The 17,519-nt window shown below is 48.5% G+C and overlaps 1 protein-coding gene across 1 annotated transcript in view; it reads right to left on the bottom strand.

The window, feature by feature from the left end:
* Window positions 1-17,519, bottom strand: part of kmr (pleckstrin homology domain-containing family A member kramer) — a 46,369-nt gene that overhangs the window by 21,434 nt on the left and 7,416 nt on the right. Inside the window, exon 2 of the mRNA XM_033376734.1 lies at window positions 6,572-6,650. The gene's annotated coding sequence lies outside the window, so the exon portion shown is untranslated. The remainder of the gene's footprint in view (window positions 1-6,571; window positions 6,651-17,519) is intronic.

The raw sequence follows: 17,519 nt of genomic DNA, 5'->3' as shown, positions 1-17,519 counted from the left end.
TGTGGTGCACCACGCGGTGGAGTGGGACTGAAAATGGATGCTACCATGGGGCCATAACTCGATTGGCTTGCCCCATAAGAACGTTGTATCTGTTACCTGAATTCGGAAACTGAATTTGGGATCAAAGTTTTCTAAAACTCTGCCAAAATCGAGCACTTTGTAAGCACTTTTGTAGGCAACATTTTGTTTAAATAACATTTATGGCCAGCAGCAGTAGCAAAAGCAATTCAAACTTGCAACACACTTGATTTGCCAGACAGTACGAGTACCCATACACGCATGCTTTTGGGGGCAGGAACAACAGGCAACGGTTGACGGTTGACGGTTCAACCTCTCTTCACCTCTCCGGCTCTGACTCTGGCTGTGGCTCTGGCTCTGACTCGGGGCCGAAACAACAGCCAAACATGCCGAGAAGGAGGTTCTGACAACAAAGCATAAATATTCATGGGAATAGTTAGAATCAGAGAGAGAGAGGGAGAGAGAGGGAGAGGAAGCGAGCGAGAGATGCCCATGGACAGATGCCTCAATAGAGGAGCATGTGGGTCCATCTGTATGTATCTGCGTCAACTTCCGCCCAGAATGACACTTGATGATGAAGATTTTGTTGCTTTCACTTTTCCCGTTCCCGCTCCCGCTTCTGCTCCTGTTCCCCGTTCTCGTTGCTGTGGGGCTGTGGGGCTGTGTTGCTGTTATCCTCACAGCCGGCTGACTTGATTGGCATAGACGGCAGACGAGTATAGAGACATGCATGCATCATAGTGGGTGGATGGATATGTTGGGGCAATACTTTTTATCTCCATCCATTCCGGCGTCAAGATCCTGGGGCACGTGCTGTGTCGGTGGCTGTGGCGGCGGCAGACGACAAAAGGAGCAATGAGAGCAATGGGAGAGGTGCAGAGGTGTCAATGCAGCTGGCAGCCAAAATGGCAAACAGCAGCTGTCAGGCGAAGGCAGGAGGCTCCTCCATTAGGCACGCTCTCGGGTGATTATCGTACGAATAGGCATACCTATGAGCACACACATGAGCAGAGGAGGCACACAAATTGAGTAAGCCAGATGAAGCCAAAGTTCAGCACTAGAGAAGACTCTTGGAAGGATGAAGCAGAGCGAGAGAGCGCTAAGGAGGAGGCTGGCTGAGTCGTTGTCGTTGGAGAAAATGTCATCAAGCCATCAGCAGGAGGCTGCCATGGATCCGTGGATCTGCCTAGGCATTCGCTAATGCTCGCTTTCATTGGCGCCTGGCAAAAGTTAAAAATTCAAATCAAGGCAAGGACACCCACACTGGGGCATGGGCAAAGAGTTTATCAGGGAAACATGAGTGATGGCAATGGCGGCTGTCATTCATGTTGCATACTAATTTAAATACTTTGCACGCGCAGGAGCAGCCTTCACAGGCGGAGGCATACAGGGATACAGTGATACTGGGATACAGGGACACGGGGGCAAGGACAGTGCCAGCAGCAGTGCCAGTGCCAGTGCCAGAGCCAGTAAAGGAAGGAGGCAACACACACACCATTACCATCACACATGCGGTGCTGTTACCCATTTCCGCTTCTGGCAGCAGCAGCACAAAAGCCACTCCATCCCGTCAGCCCGTCATACCGCCCCATGCCTTCAGGATGTGTGCCATGTTTATAGCCCCCACTCGCTCTCGCTCGCTCTCTCTCTCCTTTGCTGGGTATATCTTCTGTCCTTATCCCACTCTGCTCTGTCTATCTCTACCTTCTTTTCTGCCTCGTCCTAGCCCTCGCCCTCGCCCTCTCTGGTTGTATGGAAACAAAGACAAGCAAAAATATTTTGCCGTTTTTAGTTGTCGCAAAAGTTTGCCCTGTGTTTGTGTTCGTTTGGATGTATGTATCTGTGGGAGTGGTACTAGACACGTGAGTGTGTGTGTGTGTGTGTGTGTATCTGTGTATGTTTAAGAGCTTTTGTTTATTGTGTATTTGTTTGGCATTTTCTTGCTGTCCGAAAAGAACGAGAGGTAACGAGAGATGGCCAAAAATGGGAACAAAGCACATCGAATGCCATGGGGAGGAATTACCCGAGAGGCGGGGCAGGGCAGGGGTATAATTTTTATTATTGTTTTCCGCTCTTCCTAATCCAAATTACATTTTCAATCAGTATAGAATGGCACTCCACTATAACGAAGTGGGGACCCATTCTAGGTTTCTGTAAATTAAAGTACGGACACTATGAAACCCAGTCATAGATTGGGGATCCTCGAGTTATGGTTCGGCACAGAAATAACACACTCTTCACACAAAGCACTTTCTGGCCTCTTCCATGGGTATTCATCGACCCATCGTGCAGCCGTTCCTCCCAATATCCAGCCCTGCCTTGTGGAATTTTTGTTTTTATTTGTTTTGTGAGGCTCGTACATATATTTGGGTCTGGCTGCCTGGAGGGGACGTCGTCCATTGTATATAAATGCAAATTGTTATTGATTATGCTCCACATAAAACTATAAAAGACATACCAACTGTCACACACACCCATTCGGATCCACATTCCCATTCCCATTCCCGGAGAGCTACAGCCGCATGCCGTTTGAACATTCTTGGATTTTGTTGTGCTCGACGGTAGGGGGGGGGGCCTTCCGTGTGTGCCATAATAAATTTTAAACATTTGCAATTTTTGACCCAGAACCTTTGCTGTTCCCTTTTGGTCCCGGCAACAGTCCCTGGGGGGAATTTATGTTGAACAAATTCAATACAATACGAATCGTAAGTATCGAGGAAGCAGACAGGCCAAGACAAACTATTTTCATTTGCACGCCAGTTTAGGCAGTAAACTGAAATATTACACATACGCCACGACAGCCAGAACGGCCCCATACTCGTAGAGGCAGTCGTAGTCGTACTCCTATAACCATAAATTCATTTTCAAATGCACTTTGACTGCTTGACTTTCCGCTCAGCCGAAGACGAAGCCGAAAGTTGAGCCCCTCTGGGAGTATCCAGGGTCATATATTATACAAGAGACGGAGACGGAGACAGAGACAGACTGAGAGAACAGGGAACAGGTTGGTGGAAAAGAGATGGCGTGAATCGACAGCAGGAGCCTGTCATGCAGAGTTTGGCAAACAGTTTGCTTGCGGCTGCAAAACTCAAACAGTTTAGCAGAAACTTTTGCCACTGACATTTGCCCCGACAGCAGAAGTTGCCGCACAGCGCACAGCGCCAGCCCATGGGGCAGGGAGGCCTCCACGGCTTCCTGCCTCCCCAATCGGTGACGCAGATACATAATGACTTTTGTAATTACTCCCCGATCCTCTCTGCCACTTGCTCCTCCATGCAATTACCTGCTGAATCGGCGGCTGTCCAACTTTTAATTGCTGATGCATGCAAAATCCAAAATCAGCGAAATCCGAGGAGGCACTATCCGAGGCACTACAACAAACCGCAAAACACGCACCAAATTAAGTGCTGTACGAGTACTCGTATCTGGGGGTCTGGAAATCCTAGTAAATACGACTCTAAGAAGTAGGTTGCGCCAGAAGAGAGAGAGACATCCCCCTGAGTGGTTCAGGTGATTGCAGTTTCGTGCACTTCACGTGACGCGTGCAAATCTAATTTTACATTTAACTCGAGGAGCATGAGAAAATTGCGGAATGAATGAGGCGTGGCAGCAGGCCGCCAAATGCAAAAACTGTATGTCTCTGCCCCGCTCTGCTCTGCGCTCTGCTTTGCTTTGCTTTGCTTTTTGCTGCCACAAAATTAGGCAAGGCCATTATGAAATTATGAAAATGATGAAATTATGAAAATTGAAATGTGGCAGCCTCCGCTCTGCAAAGCATGTGAAAAAGTGGAAAGAGAGCTAAGCAGAGGGGAAGAGAGATTGCTGTGAAGATGTGGAAATTGATGGGGAAATGGGCAAGAGTGAAGGAAATTCAGTTTCACTCGTATTCCAGCTCATAAATTATTAAAATTCTGTGCAATACAATTACATATTCGCATGCGGGGATTAATTTTCTTGGAAATCATTTGCGTATAGATAAAAAATTCATGTATATCTGGCAATAAGCCGCAGTCTTTTGCCAAATGAGGTCACAATGCGAATAAATACTGGAGCCAATCTTTTCCCAAGTGATCCAAAGTCAAAGTCTAGTATTCATTTGAAGCTGGAACTGCTTCTGTTGCTGTTTTTCTACCCAAAGAGGCTTAAATAAAAACTTGCATTAAAAGCCAAGGCTCACAGAGTTTCTTAACTTTTGAGCCACTCACAGGTGGACTCTGGAAACTTTCGTGAAACTTGCAAGCCCCAAAACGAGAGCCACAAAACACCAAAAGCCGATTCATCCGCTGTGCGTCGGGGTAGAGGTTGAGGCAGAGTGCGCTCATATTTCCATTCCCAGGCTACATCCCTGGCCACATTCGGATCCATGGGAGCGATATCGAGGGGAGTTTAATTAAATAAACCGTAGTAAACCGCTGGACGGGCTTTTCATTCAATTTGCCATCGAATCCGGCCGCACTGCCGCTGTACACCATGGCCGGTCCATGCCGGGTCGGGCCGCCAGTCAACACAACTTTTACGAGCGCCAATTAGTCGAATTAATGCTTAAATTTGATTTGTATTAAGCGCTCGAACAGTTGTGCCTAGTGTCTGTCCGGCTGCCCGCCCATGTGCATCATGGCAATCTAGGAACAAGTGGGGCACACACACGATGTCCTTGCCAGCGCAATGTTGTTGCCGTCTCGTTAATATGCATGAGACAGCCCTGGAATGGCGAATATGTAGATACATTTTTTAAATAACTTATTCATTAGATACGAGGCGGGCCGACAAGGCTCCTCCAAGACTGGGTGCGTGAGTGTAGGTGTGTGTGTGTGTGGCAGGATAAATTATTCGCTTTCAGGCATAATAAATTGCTTTAAAAAGGAGCCCAGCCGATCCGAGCCGCCAACAAAGCTGCCAAAGATAGCGCAACTTGGCAACAATTTAGTTGCCTTTTGTCCTCGTTGTTGCCACATTCTGCAGGTGCTGCTTTGTGTTTCCGACACAGCCCATGACACACACACCCAGAGACAGGCCCACTCATGTGTGTGGCGGGGGCGCGCGAGTCGCAGTCGCCCAAAAAAAAGGATTCGCAAACAGCAAAGAGATGGAAAGAAAGATAGAGGGCACAAGATGAAAAAGTGTTACTTTGTGTCAAAAGGAAAGGCGCGTAGGAGGCGCTCAGAACCTGATGAGGGCCCCCAGCACACGGAGCAGTCGCCAAACTTTAGTGTCTGTGCCCAGTGGACGATGAAAACGTGAAGCAAAGGTGGACACGGACACGGGGCGAGCCCCAGAACAGGCACAGGCACAGGCACAAACACTGTGGGCTCGGCTGCCACATCTCGGCAGCTACGATTGCGACTGGGACTCCGAGGACGAGGACGAGGACGATGACGACGAGCAGGGTCTTCGGGAGTCGCTCCGTTTCTGGCACATAATCATTTACATAATATACGTGAGCACAATCAGCACAGCCACAACCACAACGAACAGCCAGAGGAGGAACAACACAGCGACCAAAGCAAAGCACTGCCAGGATAATTTCACTCTCACAGGACGCGTTTTTTTTTTTTTTTGCGTTTTTTGCTTTTTTGGGGAGTATATGTGTGTATATACAAAAATATTGTTTCGTTTATATAACGTCGGCGCGCACATTTTCTAATTCATTTTACTTTTAGGATTTCGCGTGGCTCTCGATGTGGAGCCTCTGCCTCTGGCTCTCCAAGCCCCCAGCACCACCGCCGCCCCCTCGAACCGTCGAACCCAACGGTTTTGCGTTGCCAACTGAGCGACGTGTGAGCGCGCGCGTTCTGCCAACGTCCTGCCGCGTTCTGTTTCTGGCCAAGTTCGTGGGGAGACTGAAGAAAATGGTTGCGACCACGCTTCGTTCGGCAAAAGGACACACAGCCCAGCACAGGGCCAGGGGGCCAGTGTGGGGGCATGACTCGAGTGAAAGCTGCACTTCGGGAAAGCTCGGCGAAAGCTTCGTGGGTTGCTTGAACAGTTGGCAGGAGCCTGCCTCGTCCCGGAGTGAAATGAGCTTTCTTTCTGTACAGTTTCACTCGAGAGAAAGCTCCTGCACCCACCTGGATCCCACCTGGCCCCCACCCCTCAACGCTTGTTGTTCTCCTGCTTATGCCAAAAACGCATCAAAGGTGAAGCTTTTATTTCTAATTTAGTCAAAGCAACTACGGAAAAAGTATCTCCAGCAGCCGCATAAAAATGAATTACGAACGCAGATACCCATTCCCGTACAAAGTTTCAGTTTCTGTAGTCTGCAGTCGCGCCAAAAATCGCTTGGGGCGACTTTTCGGATGAGCTCGCTGTGTTTTTTTGGTCTTTTGGGGGTTTTTGGAGGTTTTTTTGGGGGGGTAAGCGCGTGCGAGGTCATAAAATCGGTGTTAATATTAATAATCTAGGCCCCAACTCGTGCCCGTCTAGCTGTCGGATGTCTGGTGTCTGGATTGTCTGCTTTAATTATCATCGGAGCGCATGCGAGGCCAATTAACCGAACCAAACTGAACCGAACCGAACCTCTAGTGGGGCTAATAACTCAAAGCCGACAACTCACCTTTGGGGTTATGTGTGTGTGTGTGTGTGAGCCAATCAGTTCAGGCGCTGCTGCTCCGTGGCCCAGCCATCATCGAGAACTGCAAAGAGAGTCCAAAGGAGAAAGAGATTCATTAGTATGCAGCCGCAGTAGAGTTCGAAGGGGAGCAGCCAAGAGCCGAGAGCCGAGAGCCGAGAAATCGTGTAAAAAACGCGTATGTCAATTAAAAGCCTATAACAAAGCAACAACTGAGGCCCCAGCCGACAAACGCTACACGGATGGGTACACGGATGGAAACACGGATGACACGAGAACCTCTGGCCAAGAGGCACAAATCAGCTCTGGGGCCTCCACTACTAGCACACAAATCGTTGCACGCAAATGCAAAGCGATAGGCGGCCAGTGAAGGGGAGTGGCAATGGGAATGGATTTGGATTTCGAATAGGAATTGGAAGTTGAAAGTTGGGTGAGGAAAAGCCAGCGCACACACATCAGGCAAAGGCCTTACCTTGCCCACTTACCCACACAAGTCACGTGCTGGCAAAAACGACAAAACACGCGCTGCCAATGCGCCGCACATGGAGTGGGGAGTATGGAGTATGGAGTACAGAGTGGATCGGTATGCTTCGACTTGTATGGGGCGAAGGGGAGAACTCTCGGATTCGAGATGGCCATAAAAATGCATTTACCTTTTGGTGTTTGCTCCCACAGCGAGTGGGGGGCCGGGGGGAAAGGCCTGCATTGAATAACCAAACGGAAAGGGAAATATGGTTTGGTCATTTGAATGCCTGAACCAATTGAGAGAACCAATTTTATTCATGGATATGTAAATCTAAGAATGGAAATTTGTCGAGTAATTTAACGGAAGAGTTAAGGAAAGGAAGTAATCGAATCAACGAACGGAAATGTGTGTTATTGAAAAGCAAATTGGGTCAAAGTCAAGTTAATAAAGTTCAGGAATCATGGAATTCGGACGGGCTGTCATGACATCTGGCAAATATAATTGAAACACTTCCCCCTGAACTTTCACAGGCAATTATCCTGAGGTCAGGCTTGGGCTTCAATTACTTGTTGGGTGCCTCCGTGCAGTGGCAGTGCGGCAGTGTGGCAGTGGGTGTGTCTGTCTGTCTGTCTGCTTGTGGAATTGGAAACAATTAGCAGCAGAGTGTGCAGGAGATTTAGAGCGGAATGTCATAGCCCTAATTGCCCAAGAGCACATAAGCACACACACAGAGAGGGTGCGAGCAGAGGGGAGGTGCAAAATTTAATGCCGGAGACATGCAAAAATTACACATCCTCAATTGCAAGAGGCAGACATCGTTGTCAGCCTCTCACACAAAAGCCCCCAAATTCAATAAACAAGGCGCTCGTGCGGGCCAGGACACGGACACAGACACGGACACAGACACCGACACGGACACGGACACACTCATTTGCCTCCTCCAGCCTACTGCTGGGGCCGGTGTGTGCAACGAGGCGTGCTGAGGTCTCTCGAGGGGATCTCGGAGTTCTAGTTCGAGTTCGAGTTGGAGACATTGTCGGGATATGTGCGGGCGAGAGGCAGAAACAGCTTAGGCGCAAAACAAAATCAATTGCAGTTTCACAGTCCTGTCCGCAGCTCCTTGCCAACACCCCCAAAAAGTAGGCAATATAAATTTGCCCACAGCTGCCATGCGTCTCCCACACACACACACACACTCACAGACTGGTGCACACATTAAGCCATTACTCTGCGCAGTGTCCAGTGGCCAGAAAACGACGACAGAAACAGCAACAACATTCATCCTGGCGGATTTTGGTCAAACCCCTGCGTGCTGGGCTGCAAATTCAATTCAAATCTACACAATGCCCACATGCGTGGGTTAAGCCATCAATTGCCACGTACGCCACTCTCTTCCGCATCCGCATCCCAGCCTCTCCTATTCTGTCCTCTCCTCTCCTCTGGTGCACTGAAGTGTGAGACCAGCGCCTGCACTCCACTGTCACGCTCCATTGAACGGCCACATCCACATCGCAACCAAACGCCGAACGTATTTTGCCAATTACACATCGACCACCTTTGACAGTCCTGAAGGCCTGGAGAGCAGGGCGCCAGAGCAGGGGCAGCGCTGCGGATCTCAAGGTGGAAAATGGATGGTCGAAAACAATGGAGACTGATTTAATGATGCCACCGCCTGGACAGTTGGTAAGCTGATTCAATTAATGCATTTGCATCTCCTATGGAATGGCTTTTGGGTTTGTAGTCCACCATGTTTGTGGCATCGACAAGAAAGCTAATTTATCACCACAGACTTTGGATGTACTTTAAGTAATTCAATTGGAATCCACCTCTAGTTCGGCAAGCCATTTCTCTACAGTCTTAAATGGTATTTAAACAGATTTTCAGGGAATTTGTGAAGACTTGTCCATCCAATATTCAACAGTTTGCACAGCTGTCATAAGCGGAGCTTGGTCCTCTAACCCCCGCCTGCAGGCTGGCCGCAAAGTTCGTTGAACCCCTTCTTCCTCTTTACTGGCTGTCGATGCGGCGCCGCCTAATGCATAATTAAGTGTGTGCCAGTGTGCGTTTTGTGTGTCTTTGGGAGAGAGGGAGAGACAGAGGGGGAGAGGGGTTCAAGTATGCGTGTAACTGACGCCGCTGCTGGAGCTGCACCTTGTTGTTGTGGCAGCAGTGCCAGTGCAGCATGCAATTTACTGACACACTTAAAAGGGGTCCCAGTCCCCCAGTCCTTCCCCTCCAGTGCACACAACTCTTAAAGCTGCAATCTCCGCGGCGATTCATTTAAAGGCCGTAAATGCCAGAGTCACGTTCGCTGGAGTCGCCGCCAAACCGCAAGCATCTGCTTTTCACATTTGACATTTTCCAATGCGCCGCCATTCTCCGTTTGCGATGTCATCGGCGGTTAACTATGCAGCAGGGGCAGGGCCAGGGGGCAGCCCAACGGCGGCAAATGGATGGCTGGAGATTCGCGTTCACAAATCGCGCTTGACTTCCGTTCAACGTTCCGTTGATTTGCACCCATCGTAGGGGCAGAGGCAGCGGCACAGTCACTGCCGCAGGGCATGCTTGTACTCGTACATGCATTACACAGTTACTCAGTGCTTTCGTTGGATTGATTTGTACCCCAGCTGCGGTTACGATTTTCTTCTCCCCATCAATCAGAGGCTGCAACATCATTTGCCTCATTATGCACAACAGCAACAGCAGCAGAAAGCGCAACAACGAGGAGAAGCCACTCTTTAAAGTGGGTCAAAAGGTGATTTCCCCGCGCCTAAGACACTTTTTGTGCCGTTTGGCAAATTGCCAGCACCGTCAAGGCTTTGTGGTTTGTGTGACAGAAGCATTTGGTTGTGAAAATGCCAATTCCGAGTTTCCCATCATCGGCATCGGCATCGCCACCATCAGCACTCATCACTTCCTCCGATCCAATCCGTTTCAATCTTTTGGCTACCGGGTAAATTTCCATGGCAGGGGGCAACAACAATCACTCTAAACTTGAACTTGATCTTGAAAAAACAAAAAACAAAAGCAAAACGCCTGGTTCCATATGCCTGGCCATGCATGCACTCATACGCCTATTCTCGCTCCACCCGATTATATCATATTTTCCTACGCATTTCCACTCCACTTAATAACAAATTATCTGCAGGGGCACTGCCACACTGTGTACTGTGTACTGTGTGGCAGTGGCACTGCCAGTCGCGTGTTGTGTTTTCTGTTGTGTGTTTTGTCTGTGCTGCGAGTGGATTTGGATTTTTGGTTCGTATCTTTTCAGCGCAGCTAAATGTTTCACGTCTGTGCGCTGTTGCATGTCGCCTCATTGTTGTTGCTGTCTGCAGTTTAGTTGTTGTTTTTTCTGCCTTTTTTTTTTTGTTGGTGTGTATGTTAGCCGAACAAGCGCATAATTAGAGCGCTCAAAGTCGCGTAACACCCGTCCAAATGCCGGCAACTTGGCAGCCACATCGAGTGCTGCCAAATGAGCAGCCGTTTAGTCCGGATCGTAATGTACACATTTGTGTACGAGTATGTGGATGTTAGTTGTTCTACCAGTACCAGAGGGTATTAGTGGGTATAATCCAGTTCCCAATTGCCTAAAATATTATATTCCATGGCACATGGAAACACTTTCCATAGAGTTCTCGTATGTGGCCATTTATCAGATATCTATGAATAAAACCCGGCTAATATTTATCGAATATTCCATTCCTTTTCCAGGGTACTCCCACATTCGGAACCCTCTAAGCCCCAGCTTCCTCTTTTGCCTTAGTTTTTTTTGCATTTACAATTAGGTTTTTTTTGCAGTCAGAAGGTTTTTTATGTTCATTTTGCAGCTTTCCATTTCAATGAACGGAATGGAATGACATTTTGTGCGGGACCCAACAACAGCAACAGCAAGCCGTATAATAGCTACAGCAAAAACGCGAACTGTTGACAGCCTGGCCACGATCTCGGCCAGGTTTTTCAGTGGAAAAGTCTCACATTGTTTTTGGCGCAATTGCGCAATTGATTGGCTTTGCACCTGCGGAGCCTGCAAGCTCGGAGCAGGCTTGATCGAATCGATCGGGTTCGACGATCGTGCTGGCCAATTTTGTTGTCTGGCCAGATCGCTGGCCGTGGCTGCGGCTGCTCTCACCTGACTGATGCCTTGGCCATAGTCGTATAATGCTGGCAATTCCGTTACGAGTATTTCTATCTGCCACGCTTCATTAAGCAATTTCCCGCTCGATCAGCACATTTTGTCTTGGCTTGTACTCGTATTACCAACTCCCTGCCTTCCCTGCCCTGCCCTGCCCTGCCCTGCTCTGCCTGTCTCTTGCCAGCGTGTCATCAGCAGAGTGCTCGTAATACTCGTAATCAGCGTTTTCCAACATTATATCTATGGCAGCACTTTCAGCTGTCTTGGAGTCCGGGGGCAAGTAGACAAGTAGCCCGCTTATCAGCTGGCTGGCTGGCTGGGCTGCCCCCTTCAAGTGCCCCGAAATCACGTTGCAAAATGCAAGAGACAAATTTGTTGAACAGCGCCCATGCCGGGCCAGACCAGGCCAAGAGAGAGGGCCAATTCCATTGCAGCTGGCTTTTCGAGGGAAAATTGCATTGCCAAATCGTTGAATGGGAGCCGGAGCCGGAGAAGGCGGAGGCAGGAGGCAAGAGGCAGTAGCACTTGGTGGCACTTGTCTGGAACTCAATGCTGCCATTTGTCATGCGATGCCGCTTTTCCCACTCAACTCGACTCGCAGTCGCAGTCGCAGCACGCTGCCCTGGCAATTGCAATTGCAATTGCAATTGGCGTTGGCATTTGGGTAATTTTAATGAGCGGCGCTTGTAAGAATTTGCGACAATTTGACAGCAAATTGCTAGAGCAGCAGCCCAGAGAAGAGAGCCCGAGAGGCAGACAGCGACAAGAGCAGCTGCTGGAGTGTCTGCTTAGCACAATTTTACAGCACATTTGTGTCAACATTTTCTACTTGCAACATTTGTGATGCGCTTATCAGTCGAGAGTCGAGAGCCGAGAGTCTAGAATGTGGGGCAGCCTGATAAGGAGAACAAAATATTTGAAATGAGGCAATAAATTGATTCAATTTACCCGAATAAATCAACCAAAATGATGTCGACCAAACAACTTAATAATGTTCCAGCGCCACCGTCACGACAATCCCCCTCGCCCGGCCACAAAGTGTTCCAAACATTTAGTCAAGCGACGCAGTGCGGACCACACCCCAGACCATGGCTCCAGGCCTCATAGCCCATTCCCCATTCCCTTTGCCAGTTTATGCGCTTGGCCAGTAAACAGTCGAGAGACGACAGTCGTCCACAGTGTCTATGGGGCTACGAGGCTAACCGAACGACCAGGCCAACCGCAACTGTTACAATTTGCTTAAAGTGCTCGCCCTCTCCCTCTCTCTTTCTCTGCGCCCCCCACTTCTGCGTTTATGACCCTGCCAGCAATGATATGGCGGGGTGTGGTGGTGCCACAGAACCCCAAATGAATCGATCAAACTTCTGGGCCCCCGTTCTGTGCAACTGCATTGATTTGTGCAACTGCTTTAATGTGAACTCGGGGCTGGAATTTCGCCTCCCCCTCAGGCTCTGGCTCATAAACGCAAATCCCATTTGGGCACTGGCCCCCCTACGAGGAAGCCCTTCCACTCCATCCATACCAAATCAGACCAATTCGATACGATTCAGGCATCGAATCGAGACGAATTTTATTCATGGCGGATTTGGTATAAACGGCGTTTACATATTGAAATCTCAAATATAAAATTTGAAATGTGGAAATCTCTGCAAATGGAAAGTCGCAGCACAAACACACACACACACGCACGTATGTGTGTATCTGTGGCATTCCCATGTGTGCCGAAGGGTTTTGGGCTTATAAACTTGTTGTAAAACTCATAAAATACGACGAGTGGAGAGAGAAAATAAAATGAGATGAAAGAAAGAAATTTAGTCTGTCATACAACGAAGATGAGATGCACTCCTTGGAGCATATCTTGATATGGGTATTCCCGCATTGGCTTTGCTTTTGATTTCGTGGCTCAGCTGTTTCCTACAGGGTTGCACAGGAACTGCAACAATGTGCTGGAGGCTGATTTATTGCAAAAAATAGATAAAACTATATTGCTTTGTTGCATTTATATGTTTATTTCTTTCAAATTTATGTGTTTTATGAAGCATTTTTGTTTGTTTATTCAAGCCCATGCAATACACACTCTTCGAGACATATTCGAGGGTACCTCTCTTCTGTGTTCCAATGAATGCTTAAATTCTAAACATTGCTTATCATATATTTTTGGTTTTAAGATTGGTGGAATAGCACTCTTTGCCTGAATCTCACTCTTATCGCCCTGATATAGCTCAAACTTTATCATTTGGCGCTAAGATACTGCTGCAATCATTTCCCACTAAAGTAACACACAAAAGCTGATAAAAAATAAAGAGAAACGGTTAGTTTTTCATAAAAACTTCCCCTAAAGTGTATACAAATTCGACGCGTTAAAAAATAAAATAAAAAACGCCCACAGCTGCCAGCAAAAAAATCTCGCTTACATCAACACAGAAAACGAGTTTTGTGTAAGCCCAAAATCAATGTGCGCCACCAAATCCCCATCTCACGACTCCCGCCTCCCCCCACAACTCCCCAAGCGAGAGAGAGGGAGAGGGAGAGAGAGAGACTGGCACCGTTGGGGCACGCCGCTGCATTTCACCCAACATCGGCGACGCAACAGCAAATAATTGAACATTTTTTTGGTGACCCAATTTAAGGCGACGCGTACAACAAATTGCTGCACCGGGGGCACGCCCCCTGCCAGCGGTCACGCCCCTGATTTTGAAGAACTGCTTTAGAGCCTGCCTTAGCCCATTTCAGTCCCAGGCCAGAGCCAAGTTTTCTTATTGATTTTGTCGCAACTCTCGAAGTGGAAAGCCAAGTTAAGGTTTTTTTTTTTCTCTGCGGCCCCGCAACCTCAGCCGCCAGTCGGCAGTCACCAGACTTGCTGACACGTTTCTCAGTTTTCGAGTTTCTTCTGTAAACGAGAGTGTGTTCGTGTGTGTGTCCGTGTGTGTGTGTTGCAATGGAGCGCCCACTGTATGTACGTACATGTCGATGGAGAGCAGCGCACTTGTGGCCAATAACTTTCAAATGGCCAAGTTTGAAAGTTGGTAAGAGCCCGGGTCCATTGAATGTTACCAATCATTGTTGCTGGCAGCCGAGCAGCGTAGCAGAAGCAGCTGCAGATTCAATTAAACTTTGGCTTCACGCTTTCGATCAGTGAAAGTGAGTGCCACTGCCACTAGGCCCGGGACCAGGCTCTGCCACATCCAGTTCAATCAGCAATTGCTAAATTGATGCAGCTTCAGTGACAGTGGCAGTGGCCGTGGCAGTGGCAGGCAGTGCCAGTGTCAAGTGCATTGGCAGCCAAAGGCCACCGAACCGCATCCGAAAGTGAGACCTGGGACTCTTGGCCAATCGCCTTGGCCTCCCTTTTGACCATTTCCATTCGACTCACCAAGTTCAGTGCCTCCTTGTGGGGCAACTGCAACCCGAGACGTCTCAATGCAGCAGAGCAGCAATGCAACATTTATGAATTATAATTCTGCAGTCCGCAATTAAAACGAACATCAACATCCGCCTTAAATTGAAATCGAAACTCTGTGTGCAGGGGGGGAGCATGGGGGGGGGGACCGGAGACTGGGGCTTGGCAGTGCATAAATCTAGCACAAGCACGAGCGGCCAGAACAATAGAGGAGGCTGCCTCCGGGCGGGGCAATACACTGCGAGAGGCCGGGGTCTGAGGCCGTGGCCGCCGCTGGCTGCTGGCTGCTGCCTGGCGACGGTGACGCTTAGTTGCATGCAACAAGAGGAGAGCAGCAGCACGCTTGGGCAACGCTGCGTGATGAAGTGGCCATGTGTGTACGTACGTATCTCCTTCCCTCGCCGATTCTTTACAGGCCTATACACCCTATACCCTACTATATATAGAAAATTGGCACAATTTATTCTCTTTCAGCGAAGTTCAGAGAAGCGAAATGGAACGCACTGGGCTGTGCCCCAGGGCCACAGAACAATACCAGGCCAAAGACAACAGGAAATGCAGGTTAATGTGATAAGATCAATCGGATTTCTTTTACATTAATTGGCAGCAGAGAAATGCTAGATTTATGAAGGAAGTCTGCCCTCAGGCGTGTCCACAGATACGTCTTCTGTAGCTCCACTTCCAGAGAGCACTCTTAGGAATGCCCTGACAATGGTTTGTGTTCCCAATCCTCCATCTTAACGGAAGAGATATCTTCAGCGTATCAAAGCCTAACTGTAGACTAATGATACCTATGGGTATATTTGCAACGTCATCTGATGGCTATTTAGACCAAAACATAATCCGCTTTATAGGTGGGCCACCACCTGTCTGCACCCTATCTACCATCTGCCATCTGCCACTGGCATCATTTCCCATCCACGACTCAATTCCAATGAATTGTCATAACACAGAGAGAGAGAGACAACCGATTGTTGTGTTGTTCGGAGCCCAGACATTGGAGGGCCCTCCTCGAGGCCAGTGGTGCCTCGAGTGCCGGTGCCGTGCCACCACCTATACCCAAGTATCTGTGTTAATTTCCGCTCAACTGTTAGTTTTATGACTTCTTCGAGACGTTATTCCCACAGAGCCTAAGGTGCCTCGTCACATCGCAAACAAAACGAAACCAAATGCAATGAAAGCCGCGGGTCAGTTTTGAATTTGAATAATTTATAGGAAACCGAGTGAATTTTTGAGCATTTCCATGTCTCCCCACTTTGTTTGTTTGCTTTGAAAATGTTAATTTAAAGGCTGAAAACGAAACTTTTGTACAACTGGAACTCACAAAGGCGGGCATTGTGCGGGGTATGTCCAAAAGAAAGCTAATTAGATGGCCCCAATCGGTGGTCTCCAGAGTCAGAGGCAGGGCCAGGGCCAGGGCCAGTGCCAGGTCAGTGGGCGAACATCGAAGTCTTGGCCATGTCTCCACGAGACAATGTCAAGGGTTCGTCGCTTAATTGTTAACAAGTGAAGCGACGGCTCCCTCTCCCATCGACACGCTCCACTGAACAGGCAGGGAACAGGCGAACAGCAGGGGAACAGGGGAGCAGGCGAACAGCAGGGTAACAGGGGAGCAGGCGAACAGCAGGGGAACAGGTGAACAGGTGTACTGGCGAGGCAGAGAGGAAACGAATGCAAATTTGCCGGCTGTAATTGTGTGAATAAAAGTCAACATTTGTGGCCAACGCCTTGGCACGCAAGCAGGTCCGCCCTTCCGTGTGTGGGGCGACTGGCTGTTGCTTTCATTTGCCGCAAACGAAACGAAAATGAATTCATTTCAAAAATCTGCACAGGGCCCAAGATGAGAGCAAAGAAATTAGCATAGTTTTTGTGTTCGGGTCGGGAGGGAACTGTGCTAATGTTACAAAGTTGCTTGGCTTCCTGCTTGGCCCACAGATTTATTCCCCTCTTTTTCGCCTAGACTTTGTATACAGTTCATTAACTTGGCCACAATGATGGAATGGTGCAGACGTGAAGACCAAGCCAAAACTGAATTTCACTTTTTTTGCGCACAATTTGAAGTTCAACGAGCACGTCCCCTGCCTGCTTTCTTCCCATCGGGGGGTGCCGATGCCTCTGTGCCTCCTCTGTGCCTCCTCTGGGCCTCCTCTGTGCTTGCCAAGAAACCAGTTGAGCGAGCCATGGCTCTGAAATTGCAAATTACCGCCTCATAACCTGCAGGTCTAAATGCCCATTGAAGGTCCCGTCCGGTCCGCAGTGAAGCGGAGGGGGGAGGGCATTTAATTAAAATACTTTCACTGCCTGCTTACCGCAAGCAAATGCCAAACTGTCTGCTAGTCATAAATTTATGCCACTCTGTTGTACATAATTATGAGAAATCCGGCAATGCACAAGCGACAGTTGGCCAAGAGTTGCTGCAGTCACGATGGCAGGATGTCAGTTAGTACAAAAAATTAGAAAAGAGAGACTCGGCTCAGTGGCTTATGCCCCAAATGACGTTGATTCGCTGTACAAATTTCCCATATTCGCAGATGGAGGAGATCTGTCTAGGATTAATGCATCTTTCGTTTCCTTTCAACTTAAGATATGAGATATGATGCCTTCAGATTTCCTGTGCGATGTGTTAAGGGAAACAAACTATTATCTAAGCCTCATCAAATCAAAACTAACTTTCGTTGGCCCCCATATACCATAAAATTTGTTACAGTTTCAATTGAAACCCTACAACTATTATGGCCATGATAGCCCCTTCATGGAGAGGAGTGAAGAGTGATGCCTGCCACATAATTAAACTTAAAGACTGTGCTGTTATGGCCTTTGTGCTCCCAATGAGCCCCAGCCCCCCAATAAACAGAATACGAAACAAACAAAAACAGAAAAAGTATTCAAAAAGCGATATAACTAAAGGTTGGAAAAGAGCTACAAAAACCGA

Source organism: Drosophila pseudoobscura, chromosome 2 (genome assembly GCF_009870125.1).
Source record: "Drosophila pseudoobscura strain MV-25-SWS-2005 chromosome 2, UCI_Dpse_MV25, whole genome shotgun sequence".
NCBI classification, from domain to species: domain Eukaryota; kingdom Metazoa; phylum Arthropoda; class Insecta; order Diptera; family Drosophilidae; genus Drosophila; species Drosophila pseudoobscura.
This window is presented reverse-complemented; position numbering and strand designations above follow the sequence as displayed.